This window comes from Lingula anatina, chromosome 1 (assembly GCF_051362555.1).
Source record: "Lingula anatina isolate TDL-2025a chromosome 1, LinAna3.0, whole genome shotgun sequence".
NCBI classification, from domain to species: domain Eukaryota; kingdom Metazoa; phylum Brachiopoda; class Lingulata; order Lingulida; family Lingulidae; genus Lingula; species Lingula anatina.
In genome coordinates, this window is record NC_141767.1 from 29,890,785 (window position 1) to 29,911,743 (window position 20,959).

A 20,959-nucleotide genomic window follows, 5' to 3' on the forward strand; every position below is an offset into this window, starting at 1 on the left:
TTTCTTCAGCTCCTTTGCAAAGGGAACATATACTGCTATCGACCATTTTATATTTGAAAAGCAGTGAATTTGTGGTAAGGATATTATGATTAATTCAAAATTGGAACCAGTGAAGCTTTGAATCTTTTGTTATTGTGAAAGGAAGTTCGAAAATCTTCGGGCATTCATTTTCCTCCAAATTTAACAACTCCTTCCATTTATTCATACCTTTTGACATCTCAAGAACACCTACTTTACTTAAAGTTTTATAATAAATCTTTGAGCCTTTTGAACAACCTGACAGCAACAATATATGATCAGGAATTAAAGGAGTGGCAATTTTACTTAATTTTTCAGGAATACCACCAAGCCATTCTTTTATGGCTGAGATAATTCCATGGTATTCGACAAAATTTGTGTCAATACCGTGGATTTCCCTGAACTCAGTGAAGTCAGAGTCCAGGAGTAAATCATTAACAAATCTAATGTTTTTGTCGTACCACGATGTATAGAAGACAGGTTTATTTCCAATAAGTATATTTTCATTTAGAAAGAGTGGGCAGTTTTTAAATAATGTGACTTTTAAAAAGTTTGAATCAATTGCAGCTACACAGTGTTACATTCATGACATTTGGGCTATATTTTCAAATTTTCACTTTTACTTTTTTTTTAATAAGCTTTTTTCTTTTTTTTTTTTTTTTTTTGCAGTTATGAACAATCTTATTGAGAGATAAAACAGTGTTATAAGTTTTAAATTGCAGCAATTTTTACAAAATTTCTAAAATTTCATTCAAAAATTTTAAAATAGCCCATAAGGCTATATTTGACAATCATGCAGCAACAGATGGGTATCCATGGGACTTATGTTACTATGGAAACACATTATAAGAAAACCAGATATAATTAAAGTTTTCTAGGCATGTGATTTCCTGTTTTTCCACTCACATATATATATTATATACCTGATCCCGCCAGGTGTCTAATAACAGAGATGCCCACCTCTAGAAATCTAAAATCTGGAGATTCTAAAATTTTGCTCAATAAGGGGGGGGGGGGGGGGGGGGGGGGGGGGGGGGGGGGGGGTGCTGCTGCCGTTGTGATCAGGTGCTCAGTGGGGGGTGGGGTGGGGACCCCTATCTCAAACTATGAAGTTTTCAAAACATCACCCAACTATTCTGAAAATAAATCCACAGGGCGTTAGCTGACAGTGGTGCAAAATTTCAAAGTCGCTTTTATCTGGGAGATTTGGTTACCTGTACGGGTGACGGGGAGATTCGTTCTGTATCCGGGAGACTCCCAGATTATCCGGGGGGAGAGTCGACATGTATACAACAAGCCCATATGAATGTCTCCCAGACGACTTTGACTTCAGGAAAACTTGGATGACTGAACACCGTTTTGTGTTGATTAGATCTATGCTTCTGTAGAAACCGAATGAAAGACACGAATGAAGATAAGATTTGTTATCACAAACCAGAAGTCTTAGAGAATTTATCAGAAGGGAAGCAAAGTCTTTATTATTATACTTACCCAATAAACATGCACTCCTCTTCGATTGTGTTAACAAATAACTTGCAAAACTACATGTATTCCGCGCTTTCCAATCCCGAAAAATCTTCACTGAATCTTTGAAAATGTAAGGCGAGGTGCCAGTGGCGATTGAATGGGAAAGATGGCATTTTGTTACGTAGTAAATAATCCTAGATATATATTCCATAACGTGCGAAATGCTTGAAAATAGTATTCCGATACGAAAGAACAAGTCTGTTGGTGAAAAAAAGACCGCAGTGAAAACGCAATCAACATATCTGTCACAACTATCACACTATATCGGAGGAGAAACGGGGCACATCAGGCGCATCCCAGTTCAAGATATTTCGGCCAAGAGTCTAGATCTTTTGATTTGAAGTTCAAATATAAATTGATGATATATTGGTTGAAAAGAATTTGATTTTATAAGCATTGTTCATTATTTAAAAGAAAGGAAGTTTTTTGCAAACGGTAGGCCTATATGTAGGCCCTATCTGTCTTGTTTGAGTTCTATAGGCCTACTCTGGTACAGTAGTTGACACCCTCCATGGACTAGTGTAGCCTACGGCAGTTTGGCAGAATTATTAAACCCCATTCTACCTCTCAATTAGATATTGTCTTGATTTAATTTGGTTAGATAAGAAAAGGAAGACAGAATGTGGCCCTCAATGTTCTAGGTCATTTCTGAACTAAGGGTGGAGCCTGGAGAGCTATAACAAGGCCATCAAATATCAATAACGTTCAGCAGACGAGAACAATCGGCGCTCTAGCCAATCGTTGCATTTTCCTAAATTAAAAAACAAACAAACAAAAAAAACATCTGCTTGAGAAAATTAAGAAATTTTTACAGAATTTGGCGTTAATACAAAAAAATTCAGCAGGCAATAGCCGAACTTTCTCCATTCATGGTACACACAGCTGTACTCACCTAGTGTAGAAATGGAATATACAACTATATACCTCACGGGGAGAAGGCCGTGGGGAGGGGCAGGGACATGGAGAAGGCCGTGGGGAGGGGAAGGGATGTGGAGAAGGCCGTGGATGGGGGGCAAAAATGAAATTAGAAAAAAAGATGATAAATTTCGGAGCTTGTTTATTTCTGTCTGGGGCAGTGGTAAAACAATTAAAACTTCCAGTAATTTCATCAAAGAGATACCTGCAGAGTGAGGTTATCTGCTTACCCACCACCTGGAGATAGAATTTTATTAAAAGCAGGCATTTATAATTTTTTCTCAATATGACATTTTCATTTTCATTATTATATTCATTACAGGGGAGATTGTCCGGGGGGGGGGGGGGGGAGGGGGGCGTCCTGATACCTGGCTAGATATTTGATCTCTAAGATTATCTAAAGACCAAGATGAATAAGAAAATTTGAAGCTTTTCTTTTAATTATCCATCAACGAAATTGCTTTGGGAAGAGGTTTAAGAAATTCAAGTTGACTTATCAACTCTATCATTTATGGCAGCAGTTTCAATAAAATTTTGTTTGGGACTTCCAGGCCTTATAAACGGATCAGGTGTTTACTGACACTAGCTGCAGATCTTTAGTACTAACGCCTATATTAACCACAAAACCCACGAATTAGCCAACGCACCACACAGTTATTTAGCACCAACGAAGCAAAACCTATAGCACTAACATTCATCCGCTCTGGTAGTGTTGGATAATTTGTATGTTTTGTGGTTTAAATGGGTGTTAGAGCTAAAAGATCAGCGGGTAGTGTTAGTAAAAGCAGTGGCGGATTTGGAGGGGGGGGGTGTTCTAAAAAAATCACAGTAATATTCCCCTCTTGGATTTAGAATATTGACTAGCTGATTTATGGTGTTCAATCGTACCAAATACCAAATGGCACCGTTCGCCCTCTAAAAATACCAAAAGTTTTAGGGCCCTTCACCGGGCCTCGAACCCCACGCCATGTAGAAGGGGGGGGTTGATTTCGCGGACCCCCCACCTTCAAATAACCCTGGATCCGCCCCTGTAAAGCTGTCGAAGAGGAAATACGTCGAAGAGAGCCACGGCCCCGGAAGTATAAATTTGACTGAGAGCTGTCTGAAAAAGAAATTTAAAAAAAACCCAAGTTTTCAGCTCACCTTATCTACACCTAAAGTTGACCAACCATGCCAGGTTAGGAATGGGAGGAAAGAATATAAAATTCGAACACATTTTCATTCGCCGCCAGTTTTATCTCGACTGTTTCCATGTACCAGTGAATAACCAGTTATCATGCACGAATGGTAACAGTTTACTCAGGGGCTTATGACAGGCCTCAGATGCGAAGCCGACCCTCGCCCCCTCCTCCATCCCCTATGACGTGGGGTTCGGGGCCCGCTGAAGGGTACCGAAAATTTTTGGTATGTTAGAGGGCGAACAGTGCCATTTGCTACGGTCTAGAACTATGATTAAGCTAGTCAAGAGAGGAGTATTGGTGTGGTTTAATATCCAGAAACTGAAGGGGGGGGGGGGGCAGGACTCCCCTGAGACCCCCCTAAACAAGCCACTGCTCAGGCTGCCTGTGCTGCGGTCTCGGCCTCATTGCGACGACTAGCACAAATCCATGCGTTGTGCTTACGGATGGCAGGAAAGGTCTCAAAAAGTGTTAAATTTCGACCAGTTTGCGCTCCCACAAAAAAAAGAAGAAGAAGGAGAAGAAGAAATAGAAGCCTGTCCCTTCCTGTGTTGACGTGAAAAAAGTGGGCAGGGGGCTTTAAAAACAACTTCATTTCAAGTCTTTGATTAGACCAGCCCGACTTATTCCTATTCACACGTAATTGAAATCTGGAGTTTTTATACTTAATTTTTATACTACTAAAAATATATCGCATATTAAAGCTCGAAAGATTGTTAACGCATTGCATAAAATTGTTTTCAGTTTTAATTTGTCAGTTTTAATTGTGTAGTTTAATTGAAAACAACAGTTTTCACGCACGCTCCTGTCAATATACAGAGACGGGCTACTTATTGCCCCGGCCCTTTATAAGGAACGAACAAAACCGGTAGTTTTTAATTTTACCTGGTCACTAACATCATTATCTCGGCATTTCTCTCTCCGTAGCTCATGAAAAAGATGGCAAGGTTTTACTTTTTATACCATTCGTTCTCTAAAGATATTCATCGGGTGTAAAAGAACATGAGTATGATTAAAGTAATATGTTCAGTTCGTATACGAAGTTCCGATTTCGTACGAGCACCAAAGAAAGGATCATGGAGCAACAAACATCGACAACAACGTTAATTCATGTATAGTCATTTTACATCATATCCAGAAAAAGAATGACAACTGATTTTTAGTACAATTAAAAACGCCTGTGAAAGAACCCGGGACTCTTTCACGTTGTTAAATTTCAGTCTCTCGGTTGAAATAAAAAAAAAAAAACGATGTTTTTTAACGCGCTGCAAGAAAAAAACAAAAAAAACAAAAAAAAAAAAAAAAGAAAAGAAAATGCGCTACACCTTCAGAATGTTACGACATATATTGATATAGACAGGAATGTGTCAAATTCAAACAGGCTAATTCAGCTTTGATGAAAAGTGTTAATCGCACACGACTATGAATGACAGTTTTTTTAAACAAACGTCAAACACTACACTCTTCTCTCCGAACATGTAAAACCCCCTATATCCTTTGATTGACAAGATGCCAATCAAATTCATTAGTTTTAATAGCTGCCGTCAAATAATAACAGCTTGATTGGCAGGTTATATAAACAAACGTCAATCACAATCATTACACGGTGGATCACTATAGTCGTCGAACACATTTAGTTCAAGCTTCCTACACCCTTTGATTGACAAGGTGCCAATCAAATTCAGTTAGTTTTGATAGTTGCTGTCAAAAAATAACAGATCGATTGGCAGGTTATATAAACAAACGTCAATCATCGCGCACTGTGATTTCTCTCGCTGTGAAACAGTGAGTACGCCGAAAGAGAGCGCTAAAATCTGAAGTTAGTAATTAAATTGCAAAATATTTCAAGAGAATATGTGCAACATGTTTCCAATACTAGTTCTCTTTTTGAACCCTTCAGCGTCTCTAATACGACACTCTAGATTACAAACTATTTTGTAAAAAGAAGAATTTAGCAAAAGCATCCAATTTAAAAAGCAGATTCAAGTAAAGAAATATGACATTTGACGTTATTCTGGAGGTAGCGCATGGGTCATTTCAAAATTAGTTCAACTATGTACCCCAGTTTTTGCGTGGAAGAAGGAAGGATAAATGTTTTTGCATTATGTGTGGAATATTGACAGGTTCTTTTACTGTCAAAGACTTTCTGCAAATAAATAAATTAATTAATTAATTAAACGATACTAATTAATCTTCATTAAAGGTGACATTCGTGTTGTGGTTGAGGTAAGTGGTTTAATTTTTGCGGGGGTAATTGTCAGCAAGGACCTGTGATAATAAGATACGTGGATGGGAAAGAAAAATATAACTGTTAACAAAAATATTACTATCCTATTTAACAAATAAACCGCTCTTGTAACTATTTATTTTTCAGAAACCGAAGGGGGGGGTGTCATGACCCCCCCCTCTAAATCGCCACTGGTTTATAACTCGCCAATCCTCCAGTCATTTCAAGCGGTCAATACACTTCTTCAACACATATCATGCATCACATGATTATTTGACATGCCAGTACAACACTTTCTTACACAATTTTATCTTATATAAGAATTTAAAGCCATGCATGTATTTTATTTCCTCGAGAAATGATATTTAGTAAAAACAACTTTTCATACGCAGTAATATTCTGACGTTTGTCTCGTCTCAACATGGTTGTGACGTCTACCACAGAATTGATGGAAATGTGCTAGATGTGACAAGCCGTTGGCCGCTGTAAATGCATATAGTAGGCCATAATAACCGATTTTTAACCATTTACCTAAAATATCTTGTTAAAGGGTTTTTAAAGCGCGTCTTTTTGGTACTTCTGTTCCTCTTCTACTGATACGGATAGTTGAAAGTGTAATATATACGCATAGTATATTCCTTTATGAAATTGTAATATAAAGTTTTTCATGAATCTCTCAAATGTAGTATGATTGTAAGGTATACTACCAAACACACAGGACACGGTGCATTTTTCACGTGTGTCCTACATGTAGGACAAGACACCACACCACAAATTTCTTCATTGCTTGCGACGTACGTCTTGAGCACGCACGTCTCACTTGCGATCTCCTTGCGAGAGGAGCAATATACGCTTGCGCCTCGCTGTTCGAAGATTATTCGTAGAATCTTTTGGACATGTCTAATATTCTCCGTACGTGCTTACGGGCTGTCTACGAACTCCAAATTCGCAAAAAGGACTTGCGCGGCACGTGAGATTCTGCGTAAATTTAGACGCAAACAGGCCGTAAGAGCCCGTACGGCCGGTTGTGACAGAGGCTTTAGAACTCGCTGGCCCAAAGTAAAAGGTCTCGAATAATTATCAAAATTGGGTAAACTTTTGCAGATTAATGTGATTTCGGAGGAGATGAAAGTCCTGGAATCATGATGAAGACAAATATTGAATATACTTGCTTCATCTTTGTAGTGCTTACATTTTATTTGTACCTTTGTCAGAATATTACTTCGTAGCTGCTACAGAGAGAAGCTATTTCTACATAAAATTAAAACTGCAAATGAGCAAAAAGCTTAATTTTTTGTGAAAGAAAAGTTTTTTTTTTGTGTGTGTGTGTGTGTGTGTGTGTGTGTGTAATCTGTGTCAACATTATATTATATAAGTCTTTATTTGCCTCTCATATCGTTATTCTCCTACTAGTTATAACGAGATAATAAAGATGAAGATAAATGTTCAGTGACTCAATAATATACAAAAAAAATCATTTATCATCCGAGTTCATGAAAGCGAGATCTGCAGCAAAGAGAAAAAGCCGTCTCCAAGACATCAGGCCGCCCCCTCCCCACCCACTCCACAATACCCTGTTTTCAGCACCAATTATACATAGACTGTCTCATTTCCAGAGTTCAGAACTGACGGTCAAATTCTGGTATTTGGATTTATTTCCTTTCATGCAGAAAACCTGATTAAAACCATTGGTTTGAATGAATAGTAATGAAAACAACAGAGTGAAACCATTTCTGGCAATCAAGTTAACATTCGTAGCTGCTACATCAGTCTTTGAAGCTGAAAGGACATAAATATTTTTTGCGCTTTTTATTATGGTCATTTAGGGCGCATTCCCATAGATTTTAGATCGATCTCTCCCTGTGGGGAATCTCACTAGATTACTGTCAGATAATCCGGCTTAAATGTCCGTCCTGCCTACTACAAGCTGTAAGGTGGTAATTAACTTTCGTGCCCGCTCGGCTGACAGCTATTTAGCGTGAACCCCCAAGGGTGTTAGGTCGATCTAGTTGGATCGATCTAATCTCTGGGAATGGGGTCATAATTTGCATCAGTACTTGAATTACACGTAAGCTTACAGAAAAGGAGATCTAATAACAGAAGTCCAGAACCAGACACACCCTTCCTCGTCTTAATACATGAATCTACACATTAATTGGGTCACAGACGGCAGCACTGGGAAAGTCCCATGCGTTTATTTTTTAACTGTAAAATATATAAAATAAGAAATATTAAACGAACAATTATTTAGAGGAATTTTAATTTTGTTTTAACAAACACACATTTTATATGTCCCTTATGTAGAATACATATATCTAAACTACTATCTCTGTGTCAGTTATTGAGCTTATCTCACACATCTACGAGTTGCAGGAGATACAGGTATAACTAACAATGTAAATTACAATACCTTACGACATTAAACGGAGGTGTAGATTGCCACTTTAAATGAAATTGGTGTCGGTAAATTACTCAAAATACAGAACATAGCACTCAAACTTGCACAAAAGTTTGCGAGCATCACGGAAAGATTATTGGGGAGGGGAGGGGGCGAGGGCCATACGTGCAAACTTACGTCTTAGAAACGTGCAAAATCCGTGGGATAATGCTCGCCTGCCACGCGGGCAGTCCGGTTTTAATTCCCAACCGATGCAAAATGTGTTAAACCGACATCAATTTGGAAAAAATGTTATGCGTGGTGTTGTTTACGTTGTTTGTTGTCCGTCGGCGCAACTACAGTATGTGAGTGCATGAGATGTCATACATGCGCGCACAACAACAACAAAAACAACTATCTACATGCAATTTGGTAACGTATGTATCGGTAACGTATAAATAAGTCTTATTGCTGATGCATCTCTGAAGATCTACTTTACAGATGTCAAATATAATCCAAGCTTTCGGGCCCCTAGGCCTTCTTCGGGGATTATCATACGTTCCCGATTCATACGTTACCAAATTTCGCGCAGATTGTTGTTGTTGTTGTCGTTGTTGTTTACGTTGTTAGTTGTCCGTCCTTGCAACTATGTGTGTGCGTGAGACGTCATACATGCACTTATGTTTGTGTTTACGTCGGAATTTTTTTTTTAAATTTTCATACAGAGTTTAATATCCGTCGATTCATACATTACCTTTGTTTTTAATAACTGTTGGCTGCTTTCAACTTCTGGTGAGTCAACACCTATTTGTTTTACTGTATATTAGGTTACAATTAAATAGAAACGGGACAAAAGATGGAAGTCGTCTTGTCTTTGTAAAAAATATCCACGTGACACATAAAATTAGAATTTTGACTAGCTGAATCAGTTCTAAACCGTATCAAATGGCACCGTTCGCTTTCTAAAATACCAAAAATTTTCAGGCCCCTTCATCGAGCCCCGAACCCAACGCCAAGATTTGGGAGGGGGGGCGCTTCGCATCCGGGGCCCCTTCCCCCCCCTTCAAACAATCCTGGATCCGCCCCTGGGTGCAATTACATAGTAGGTGCCAAACATAAAGCTTAGTTAGCTTGTGACCCACCCTAAATGAATGGCTTAATTTTTGGGCCCACTCCTTTTAGTAGACTAAAAAATGTCCCCCCCCCCCCACACACACACTATGATGTGATTATCATTATCCCGATCCTCCCCATATCGAAGATTGTCGGCACACTCCATGGACCAAGCCCCTCTACTTCTTTCTATCAACTGGCATCCTCATGGCCTCTGTTAAACTTTTTCTTGTCCATATGTATGTTGGTTTTCCATCCAAACCTTGGCCAGCCACGTTTTCTCTTTATTGGGTCCCTTAGAAATGTTGATGTAAACAACTCTAATTTTTCCAATCGCAACTCAATAAAGATATATAGCAATTACTTTTTATAAGCACCTCAATATTAGGAATCGTTCGTTCATAAAAAGGAAAAAGGATATAGAATAGATATAAGTAAAGTAACAGTGTGTAGAAGGTAAATGTTGTCTGGATAGGGCATACCTGTACAAATGTAGAACACATGGGGGAGGGGGGAGGGGGGCATAGTCTCAGGCCCTTCTGGCTGTTACTAAATTCATCCCAGGAGCAGGGATATCGGATTCCCTGCCAGGAGCTCGAGCACAATTGGTTCGTAATTAGAAAAAAAAAAAAAAAAAAAAAAAAACTCTTGAGGAATACTTGATTTGGTAGCTTCAATTATATTTTACTATTATTAATATTATCAAATTGATTAAATAACAAAATATAGATTAATCAAGATCACCACCTTTGAAATCTCTGGTTTGAGCATCACTTCCTGTCAGCTTTATTACTAAAGACAATCTAATTTGCATATAAGAGAAAAAAGGCCGTTTTTATCTTATGTTGGCTCCTTTACATATTTTTTTCATAATTTTTAAAAAGCAATGTTCCTTTTTCACTGACACATTTATAAATATTCTATCAATATGTGTAATTTATTACTTATATAATCATAAAAAAGACACATTCCAGACGCGTATGACGTAATCTCTCCCAAGTCATAAAAGTAGTAAAATAGCGATTATTCTCCCATACGATTATTGATTTTTTCTAACGTGGAACATTTTAGGGAGAGGATGAAGAGACAGAGAGGTCAAATAACCAAAAAAAATATTTGGAATGCCTAGAAGAACTGAAAGCAGAATATACTGCAAATTTAAGCAAAGTTTAAAAAAACAAGATCCATTCATTCAATTTTAGCGAGTACAAGTTTACAGATATTATGAGATCTTTGTATTTCATCTGCCTCTCCCTAAAATGGCGCTGACCGCGTTAACTCTTTCGCTCCCGGGAAACGCAGAGAATCCAGCGCCCTGTGGCAGCATAAGACCCGACAACGATACCGGATACGTGCACACAGTAGCTGGGGTGGGTTAACCCCCCCCCTCCCCCAACACACATTTCCAACCACGTCAGTATTCAGCGGAGAGAGTGTTGTGGACTAACATTATATACCTTCCCTCAGCTCGAGGAAGAGAGTACCATGGACACTCAGTCTCAGGTAAACTGATTAGATATGTGCTCAGCAGTGAACTGAATGCAGTGGTCAGTGTCACTGGATATAAAAATCAGTGTGCGGAGAGGAACAGAAGAGCTTTTTTCGCCGGAACCACTTTTCCATCTTTTTGAAATCCACATATTCAGTTCTAAGTCGGCAGAACTGTTTACTTTTGAAATGCATTCTTTTATTTTGGTGAAAAAAAAAAAATCAAAATTTTAACCAGTACACTAACACATGTAGCTGTATTGCCTGTGGATAGTGTCCAGGTAGATAGCAACAGTTTACACCTGATGACAGCATCCAGGTCTTGGAATAGATGTTATAATTAGGAAATTTTGACATGATTATGTTTAAATATTTTGATGCAAGAATATCATTTTCTTTGCTTCAGGTATCGTACACATGTACACGTTGTATTTTGTTGAAAAGAAAAACTTATTTGATTTCTTTCTACAGAGGGTCAACTTAAATTTGACCTTGTTTAATTTATATTTATTGCTATATCAACAAAAAAATTGTAAACGGAGAAGTTATTTGCTTTTTAAATTAAAAAATTCAGGAAGTTGACTCTACATAGCAGCGTTGATGTTTGTGACAAAATGATAGATCTATGCAGATGTGTTGAATCCATTGTTTGCTCTGCAAAAAGAAATTAGTGCATGTTCTGTATCTAAAAAATAATGTCTTATTTTCAATAAATTGTTATAAATTTTGTAAAAGGTGCTGAAATGTCAAACTAATTATAAAGTGCAGAAAACTTCTATACAACGGCGCCTATACAATGGGCCAAAGTTGTAAGGGAAGAAAATCATTATGGTCACTTTACCACCGTATAACACCAGATAGAACTTTGTCTCACATTGGTTTCTCTTGTTGTGTTAAAAAATGAGCATTTAAATAGCAATAATTGCTGTTTTATAATGGGAAGACATTGGAAATTGTGATTTCAACTGTTGTGGTTGTATTATACATAGGGACCATTCAGAATGAGAAGAGCCGAGTGCTAGCCAGGCCATGACCTAAATATGGCAGACCTACATGAAAGGAAGACCGCTTAATCCTGTAATGGTCTCTCCACCTCTCACAGGCCTCCCCATGCATCGTCCCTGCAGGGCCACAGTAATTTATTCTCGGTTCATTTCAACCAGTTACAGTTGCATTATGGTAATACATTGAGCATTGTGACATCAACAATTGCAGTTGCATTATGGGAATACATTGAGCATTGTGACATCAACAATTGCAGTTGCATTGTGGGAATACATTGAGCATTGTGACATCAGCAATTGCAGTTGCATTATGGGAATACATTGAGCATTGTGACATAAACAATAGCAGTTTCTTTATGGGAATACATTGAGCATTGTGACATCAACAATTGTAGTTGCATTATGGAGATACATTGACCATTTTAACATCAACAACCGCTGCTGTATTTTGGTAAGAGATTGAACATTGAGACATCAGCAAGTGCATGGTGTTATATATTATTAGGAATACATTGCTTTTCTCACTTGCTTATTATATTATATTATTCAATCAGATTGTTTCTTTGAATTTATTATTTTTACTGTTTTATGTACAGACACATCATGCCTGTATATGTAGCCATCACCTGTATCTGTTGTTGTTGTCCCCAATATTTCTGTCGTCGCTGTGCACTCACTGTCAACATGATATTATTAAGTGGAAAACTGGTAGATCTATTGTCTTCCTTCAAGCTTGCAGAACTGATGAACATTCGTGATATACAGGCAGAATTCGAAAACCGCCATGAGCCCACCAGTTTTTTCAAAAAATTTTTCACTTTTTTCAACATGTATGCAATACAGGTAACACATTTCATGGAAAACTGATAGTCCTTTTGTTTTCAAACTTACCAATGTTACTAGAATACAGGTTGAACCTGAAAATCCACTTATTCAAAATATTCTTCTGGAAGTAATGCTGATATATTTTTTTTCAGTATTTTTTATGCTGTATGCAACACTGACAATACACTTCAAGGAAATCCAATAATGTTGTCTTCAAACTTTCAGGAGTGATCAATATTATTTTAATGCTTTTTTTGCTTATATTATAATATATGCTGTACATATAACACATTTCAAACTAACAGGACTGATTCAATAGTATTAACATACAGGCCAACTCTAAAATCAGCTTGATGGAACCATTTTTCTTGGATTTATGTGTTTTTTTTTGTTTTATTTCTCGGCATATAATATATAGAGTAAAGATAACAGAGATACACCCATAGTTACTATTGAACTTGAATAAGAAGACATATACTGGCAATCTAACTGTGATCTTAAAATTGACTTTTGACCTTCTTTTCTCCATGAATCACAGTTCACAAATTTGGATTTCAACTTTTACTCTACCCCATGATTTTGTTTTAAATTGTTATTTTCAATAAAAAATATCTAGAACTCTTGTTTATTATTGCATCAAAATTGACAAAATGACCTATTTTCTGCATCTTTATTTTCTGTTTTTTGTCTGTACATTTCAAAGCTTTGCTGCCTAGTTCTTGGTTTTCCATACTAATGTGCTTTCTCCAGCTGGTGGTACAATATCTGGAGGTGGTATCACCTCTCTAATCCTCTAGTTAAAAGAGTGTATGTGTTTGTGTGTATATGTGTGGAAAATTCCATTTTTTTACATCATGGTATTTTCAAAGTGTGACTATGAACTTCAGTGGGCCTGAAGACCTTAGCTAGTATCATTTCTAAATACCTATCATCTGCAGCGCATCATTAAAATTGGTGGTGATTATGCTGTTAAGCTTTATGTAGTGTGGCATCAAAATTGAAGAAAACCCTTTTAAGTTTTTTGGGCACTGCCTCAGTAGTGGCCATTTAAGGTAAACCAAATACTTACTTATTCTCAAACCTACAGAAAGGAAACATACGGCTAAAATACAGCTTGTCACCATAAATGCAATAAAAGCAAAACAGTTACGTGTGTCTTATTTTTGAACTTATAAAAATTATACTTAGAATTGATGTGCAGCTCGAATTAGAGAATCGGAGAACTTGATTGGATTATTTATCTTGAATTTATGCATTTCTTGAGAAATTTTCATTTTTGCACATTAAATGTGTGAGTCTGCACTGTCATGGACCTGAAGTTGGTAATCTATTCTTAATATGTGTGTTACCTACAGTGCATAATTAAAATTTGGTGTTGGTTTTGCTGTTAAGCATTGTGTAATATTTCATCAAAACTGACAGAATGTATCACAAATTCCTTTATGTTGCAGCCATTATTTTCAATCTACTGTCAAGTTTTAAAAATGGAAATAAACTCATATCATTGCAGTTTGTCAGATTCAATCATTCACTATGTTCAGAATCTCAGAATGGAGGAAATTGGACATTTAACACTGGAATATGTCGGAGACATTTAATATTTCATAGACGATGTCAATAATTTCAAGTCATAACTTTTATTGTATTCTCTATAATACGTTGTGTCAATTTTGAAGAGGCTGAGTAGGGCTTGTTTACCTGTCGCATTAAGAAGCCAGTGATAAGGAAGTGTATGAAGCCATTGGCTGGAGTACGTACTAAAGGTTGTAATATTGAATAGAGAGTCAGAATGTACCTGAGCAGGCAACGAGTTCACATTAAACGATTGAAACTGGTCATTTTTGTCAGTGTGGATTTCCTCTGTAGCGTTTAGATGTAACGATTTCGACCGCGAATCTGGAAGGTCATACTAGAGCGTTACCCTAACTAAAAGTGTCCAACGGTGTCCGTATTTCGAGCCTAATTCTAAATTACGTTTGTATCTAAATTTGCGCGGTTCCGGACACGTTTTCTGTTCTATTGATATTTTTCCCATCTCATCAATTTTCTTAGTTGGTCATATAAAAATGACAGTAAACTGTTAATTTTGTTTTATGTTAAAAAATTGTTAAAAATGGAAAAAAAAACATTTCAGAACAGTGCTGTCTTGTTTACATTTTGGCATTTTCAAGGTGTGACTTTGAAGTTCCATTGGCCTGGAGACCTTTGCTAGTCACATTTTCTGAATATCCATGATACTAATATTTTATTATTAAAAATTAATGGTCATTATACTGTTAAACATTATGTAATATTGCATCAAAATTTGAAGAAACCCCTATTTTGGGCACTGCTCCCATGATGACCATTTAAGGAAAACCATCTCACTTACTGTTCTCAAACTTCAGTAAAGAAACATGGGACTATATGTTGTTTGCTGTATCTGTAGAATTCACATTCCATACTTTATCAGAGCAAGAGTTTATTTTATTATCTTAGCAACGGAGGTTAGGTAAAACTGTAGTGTGAATTATGCGATCATTTAAACCGTTCAGAATGTCTGGTGGTATTGTAAAACACCATTTGCTCTTCCCAGAAGAGCGGGGTGGATCAGGTAGTTTCTAGATAATCTTTTCAAAACTTATCCAGATTTTGTTGTTGGCCACTTAAACATATTATTGGACTTGCCACATTTTGTTAAAAACTTATCAAGCACAGTAAAATCATTCGAGTCAATTTTTGTTATCTCTCCAATGTAAGATGGTGAGGTGCATATAAGATGCATGTAACTGAGGATTAGCTTCACTGATTAATACACTAGTGCATGTATAAACATTGTTTCCCATTAGGTATGAAATGGCAGGTTGACAGGCATGACATGGAAGCCACCAGCACTTAGTATGCTGCAGCTGTCATTACTGGTATCAACCTGGAAGTTGAAAAAGAGTATTTATAAGATAAGATAAAATAGAATAATAATTTACTAAATGAATAAAATACAAATGTATAAATTTGGGACTCTTTTGCCCTGTAATAGCTCCATTATCCTGAAAATGTATGCCAAAAGTTTTACCTTCATAGTGTCATTTATGACCTTCCAGATTAGATTTCTAAATTAGACTTTATAATTGGTACATTTCAACAACCTTTGATTATTAAATATTACGCTATATTTCTGCTGTTTTCTTTCAATACAGATAAGTTACATTTGGATACCTTGTATAATGTATAACAATGAAGTACCTTTTATTACTTTTGACTAGGACAGTAGTATTTCAGTTTTTAGATAAACAGGAATTAAGATGAACCACTATATGAAGAATTTGTAGTATTCTAATGGGTAGATAGTGAGTTATTGCAGAGCATGAATCATGGAAACCAGTTCAGAATGTCTCAGTATTGTCTGCAGATCACCATTCTGTACTTGTCTTCCAACATATGGTATCAGTGCACGTACTATTAACTTTCTACAAAATAAAGTTTATTTAACAAGATATATTGGTTTGTCTGGTCAGTCTTCAGTTGTCCCTCGTCAGACATGCTGAAACTGTCGGTCCCATCGGTCATGACCGGGAAAATTTGTCTGGACCGGTAGAAAATTGGACTTGGTCGGTCCAAAGGACTGACAAGAGTTTTAAGAACCGCAATTTTGAATTTACAGTCATCTTTTGACATACTTCACTAATAAAATTATATAAAACCTAAAGTGTTTTTTCCCTTCCATTTCAAACCTATCACATTAACAAACAAAGTAAGCTACCCTAATTGTACTGGTAGCATCTGTCTCAAAGGAATAGAGTGATTTTCAGTCCGACAAAAATCCATTCGGTCCGTCAAATTTTTCATTACTGACGGTCCAAATGTCCGGGCATTTTGAAAAGTTTTCAGCATGTCTGCCTTGTGGATAATTAATACTAGCTGCAAACTAATAACTTAGAATTTCTTAAATGCCATATTAAGTAATGTTCCAAAATTGACTTACAATAGGACTACTAGTAAATTACAGCTTGAATTAGAAAATCAGCTGCATTGGATTCTTTTTCTGGAAGTACCCACTAATGTAGTTTTTTGTTGAATTTTCATTTTTCACATATTGGCATTTTCAATGTGGGACTTGGAACTCTCAGAGGCATGAAGCTGTATGGTAGTTACACTCTCACAATGTCCAATTAGATAATTAAAAATTGTTGATGATTATGCTGTTAATCATTATGTGATATTGCAAGGAAATTGTAAACAACAACAAGGAAAGCTGTTACTTTCTAACTTAAAGGATGATTCTTACAACTGATATACAGCTCAAATTGGAAAACCAGCTTGATTGGAATTTTTCTTGTCTGAAACTTTCATTTTTCTCATTCCGACATATTTCAGTTTGTGAATTTGCATTTTCATGGGCATTATGCCAGCTACATATTCCTAACATCTATAACCTTTTTATGCATCATTTTCTGCTTTTTACGTACAGACACAGTTTTGTCTGTACATACAGCCGTCACCTGCATCTGCCGTTGCCGTCATCGCTGTTGTCGCCATGGTCGCTATCGTTGCCGTGTACTTTCAGTGATAACATGATAAGTAAAAAACAGATTTACCTTTTGGCTTTAAACTTACAGAACTGATGACTATTCATAAAATGCAGGTCAGCATGATGAGGCCATTTTTTCAAAAGTTATGCTTTTTTTTTCAGCATATATGCAGCACTGAAAACTGTTAGGCCTTTTGTTTTGAAACTGTATATTTATCAGCTTTGCTCTGTAGTTTTAATTATTTTCTTTCAAATGACAAATGCAAGTAAGTTTTAATTGTTTTATTTCTTTGAATTTTAGTGTATGGAAAAGGATGTGTTACTGGATATATTGTTAAAAAAAGAGAAGATTGACTTAGAGAACTGATATGATACACTGTAAGATGAGCTATCCAGTAAGATTGCAGCTTCATCCAGTCACCCCATACTACAGTACTGTTATCTGATGTGCTTTAAAAAGTATGGCTGCCCAAACCAGCTCAGAGCTTTTAACCACTGTAGAATGTGTCAAGGTTATGAGGGAGGACAGGTAAGAAAATCATTTCGGTCACTTTACCACCTTATAATACCAGATAGAACTTTGCCTCATATTGTGTTCAATTTGGTATTTCTTGTTGTTGGAAATTTATTGAGAATTTAAACAACAGCAATTGCTTATGTATTATGGGAAGACATTGAACATGGTGACATCAACAATTGCTGTTGTATTATGGGAAGACATTAAGCATTGTGACATCAACAATTGTTGTTGTATTATGGGAAGACATTGAACATTGTGACATCAACAATTGCTGTTGTATTATGGGAAGACATTGAACATTGTGACATCAACAATACAGTGTTTTCCACGGTCACGTGACTTACGCTAAATTTTCCGTGAGAACACGAGATTTTGCGGGATTTGAAGTTTCAAGGGGCAAGTGCGGAGTGTACACGACGGACGCCATATCGACGAGTGCTCGTTTTGATCTGAATTTTCAAGGATTTGTAACATGATAACACCTGAATATTTTCGAAAACACATTCATGCTAGTACTTGGAATAGAAATTTAACAGACGTACCTGATGACTTTTCCAAGAAAGAACTAAAAACGTATCTCATAGACAGCAAGGATAGGACATACGATAAGAAATTTGTGCGGGCATTCAAAAGTCTGAAAGCTTATCGGTATTTTCAAGATGGATATGTGCAGAAAATCTACACAACAGCTTTAGTGGACCACTCTGTGTCACCAGAAAACTGTCATGTTTAAAGCTAGACGAAAACAACAGGCCCTATTTAAATCAGAAACATAGCTACTTCAATCAAGTCCAGGGTCAAATGGCTGTGAACAACATTCATGAGTATATGATTTTGTTTTGTGCACAAAGGATCTCTTCATTGAATCTGTTCTGTTTGATGCTGTTCATTGGGCATCTGTGGTTCCTAAACTGACCAGTTTTTACAAGACATTCATTTTGACAGAGTTGGTGTACGCTACTATTAAACATTTTTTTTTTTCATTTTTTTTTTCATTCAAAAATTCAAGCTTTATTCTATACATGCATTTAATACCAAACTGAGAATATGTGCAATATTATTCTGCATTGTGATCTTGGGTTGTGAAAATCTTTAGTGTTTTATTTTCATGCTGTTATTATAATCCTTGCATGATAATAGTCCGTTTTTTTTAAAATATTTTTTCTTTTGTGTATTTAACATGGATATAGATATTAAATAACACTGTGATAAAGTAAGGTTTTAAAATATGGTTGTGTTAGATGGTGCTATTATATAGGTTTGACTGGAATACAGTAGAATGGAAATGGTTCTCAGGAGTGAACTTTTATCTTTTTAGACTAGATTTTATTTTATTGATCAGTTGATGCAGGATTCAAGTGTAATTTATATATATTTTATGTATTGAGCAGTGCAATGGATACTTAATTACGTTGTCATATAGTAATGTTTTTAATTATAACTTGGTCTCAGATGATGGTGCTTTAAATTAACATTTCCCATGTAGGTTGGTTTTATTTTACTCAGGTGTTAATGTGCATCTTTTTTACATTTATTTTAATTGGAAGATGGCACGTTGCTAGTGCATTTACTAGTACAGTAATTTATTTGCAAACTTGGACATGCAACAGCTCAGCAGTGAACAAATCAAATATGTCTTTGCTATAGTAAATTTTGTACGCAGTTTTACTTTTCTAAATAAAACGATGAAAGAAAATAAATTTGCTGTGATTAGCTTCTTCAATATAATTTTCCTAGTCCTACTCTCCGCCGCTTCGACCCATGTCGCACTTGAAATACTGTTTAGCCGTTTTGCGTGACTTTGGTAAATCAGCTGATGGTACTGCATCAATAGACATACTATCTTTCCTGTTTGGCTTCCTGGATTGGAAGTGACAGCCACAGACTTTGAAGTTGTCAGTTATATCTTTCAATGAAATGTTCGCACGGCCAGCGGCACTAATCCATAGCAATGTCGAACGTCTGTCCTTTGGAAATACAAAAAAAAAACTACAAACATTGTCTTTTCTACCTCTCCGGTGGCTGCAGTTATACACACTGCAGTTGTCGTGACCACCCATTACCGATAAATACAAAGAGCGGGAGATCTACTTTACATCATGACAGCTGTCTATGAAGGCCCCTTCTACTCTTGCCCCCTGAGAAACAGTCCCGCACAAAATAGCGCGAACTGCGCATGCTCACGATTTCGTGGAAAACACTCTATTGCTGTTGTATTATGGGAAGACATTGAACATTGTGACATCAACAATTGCTGTTGTATTATGGGAAGACATTGAACATTGTGACATCAACAATTGCTGTTGTATTATGGGAAGACATTAAACAGTGTGACATCAACAATTGCTGTTGTATTATGGAAAGACATTGAACATTGTGACATCAATTAACAATTGCTGTTGTTTTATGGGAAGACATTGAACATTGTGACATCAACAATTGCTGTTGTATTATGGGAAGACATTGAACATTGTGACATCAACAATTGCTGTAGTATTATGGGAAGACATTGAACATTTAGTCTGTCCGCAGATTCCCAGCTGCGCGTGCACACTGTCTGAAGCGACGGCCATTTTCGCACTACTTTCAGCAAAATCGAGTGAAAATGGACGACTTTTGAGCTCTTCGTATTTTCATGTGTATTTTTGTCAGCAGTTGCTGTGATTTAACGATTGATATATAAAAAGAAGTGGGAATATCTAAGGATTCGGAATTTTAAGGTTAGTTGTCATAAAAAATACATTCAGAATGGTAAAATGGAAGATTTATCCACACGGGTGATTGCAAATGGTGCCCTGTTTCAGGTGTCCGAAATTTTCTATTTAAAGATTTCTATAAGAAGTTTAATTTGTACAAAGTTTTAATAACTAAATCATGAAAGCTAGTTAAACTGGGTTTCTGGAAGTCTATATATATTGAAAATTCAGCTTTGTCTATTTTTTTTAGCGCGAGGTGAACTCGACGCCAAGCACTCGCATTTTTGAAGCGTGTGACACTAGGGTGTTTCAATTTAAACAAAATTGCTACAATCTTGATATCACCAGCGTTTTATATATATTCTAAAAGGTAAACAAGTGTGCTTTGTGTTGATATGAAACACATGTTGCGTTTGGGTCCCAACTCGTTGGCAAAGTGTTCATATTCGCGTGAAGTCGGTGTAAAAGTCGGCATAATCGATTTTTTCAAGTGCAGTAGGTTACTGTGATTATGTATCGCATGAAAGGCAAAATATTTTCAAACAATTAGATCCTGCAGAAAGA

At 36.5% G+C, this 20,959-nt stretch overlaps 1 long non-coding RNA gene across 1 annotated transcript in view; it reads left to right on the forward strand.

The window, feature by feature from the left end:
- Window positions 1-10,628: 10,628 nt before the first annotated feature.
- Window positions 10,629-20,959, forward strand: part of LOC147764238 (uncharacterized) — a 30,842-nt gene continuing 20,511 nt past the window's right edge. The window contains exons 1-3 of the long non-coding RNA XR_015335431.1: window positions 10,629-10,858; window positions 11,833-12,298; window positions 17,481-17,708. This is a non-coding gene — a long non-coding RNA (uncharacterized LOC147764238). The remainder of the gene's footprint in view (window positions 10,859-11,832; window positions 12,299-17,480; window positions 17,709-20,959) is intronic.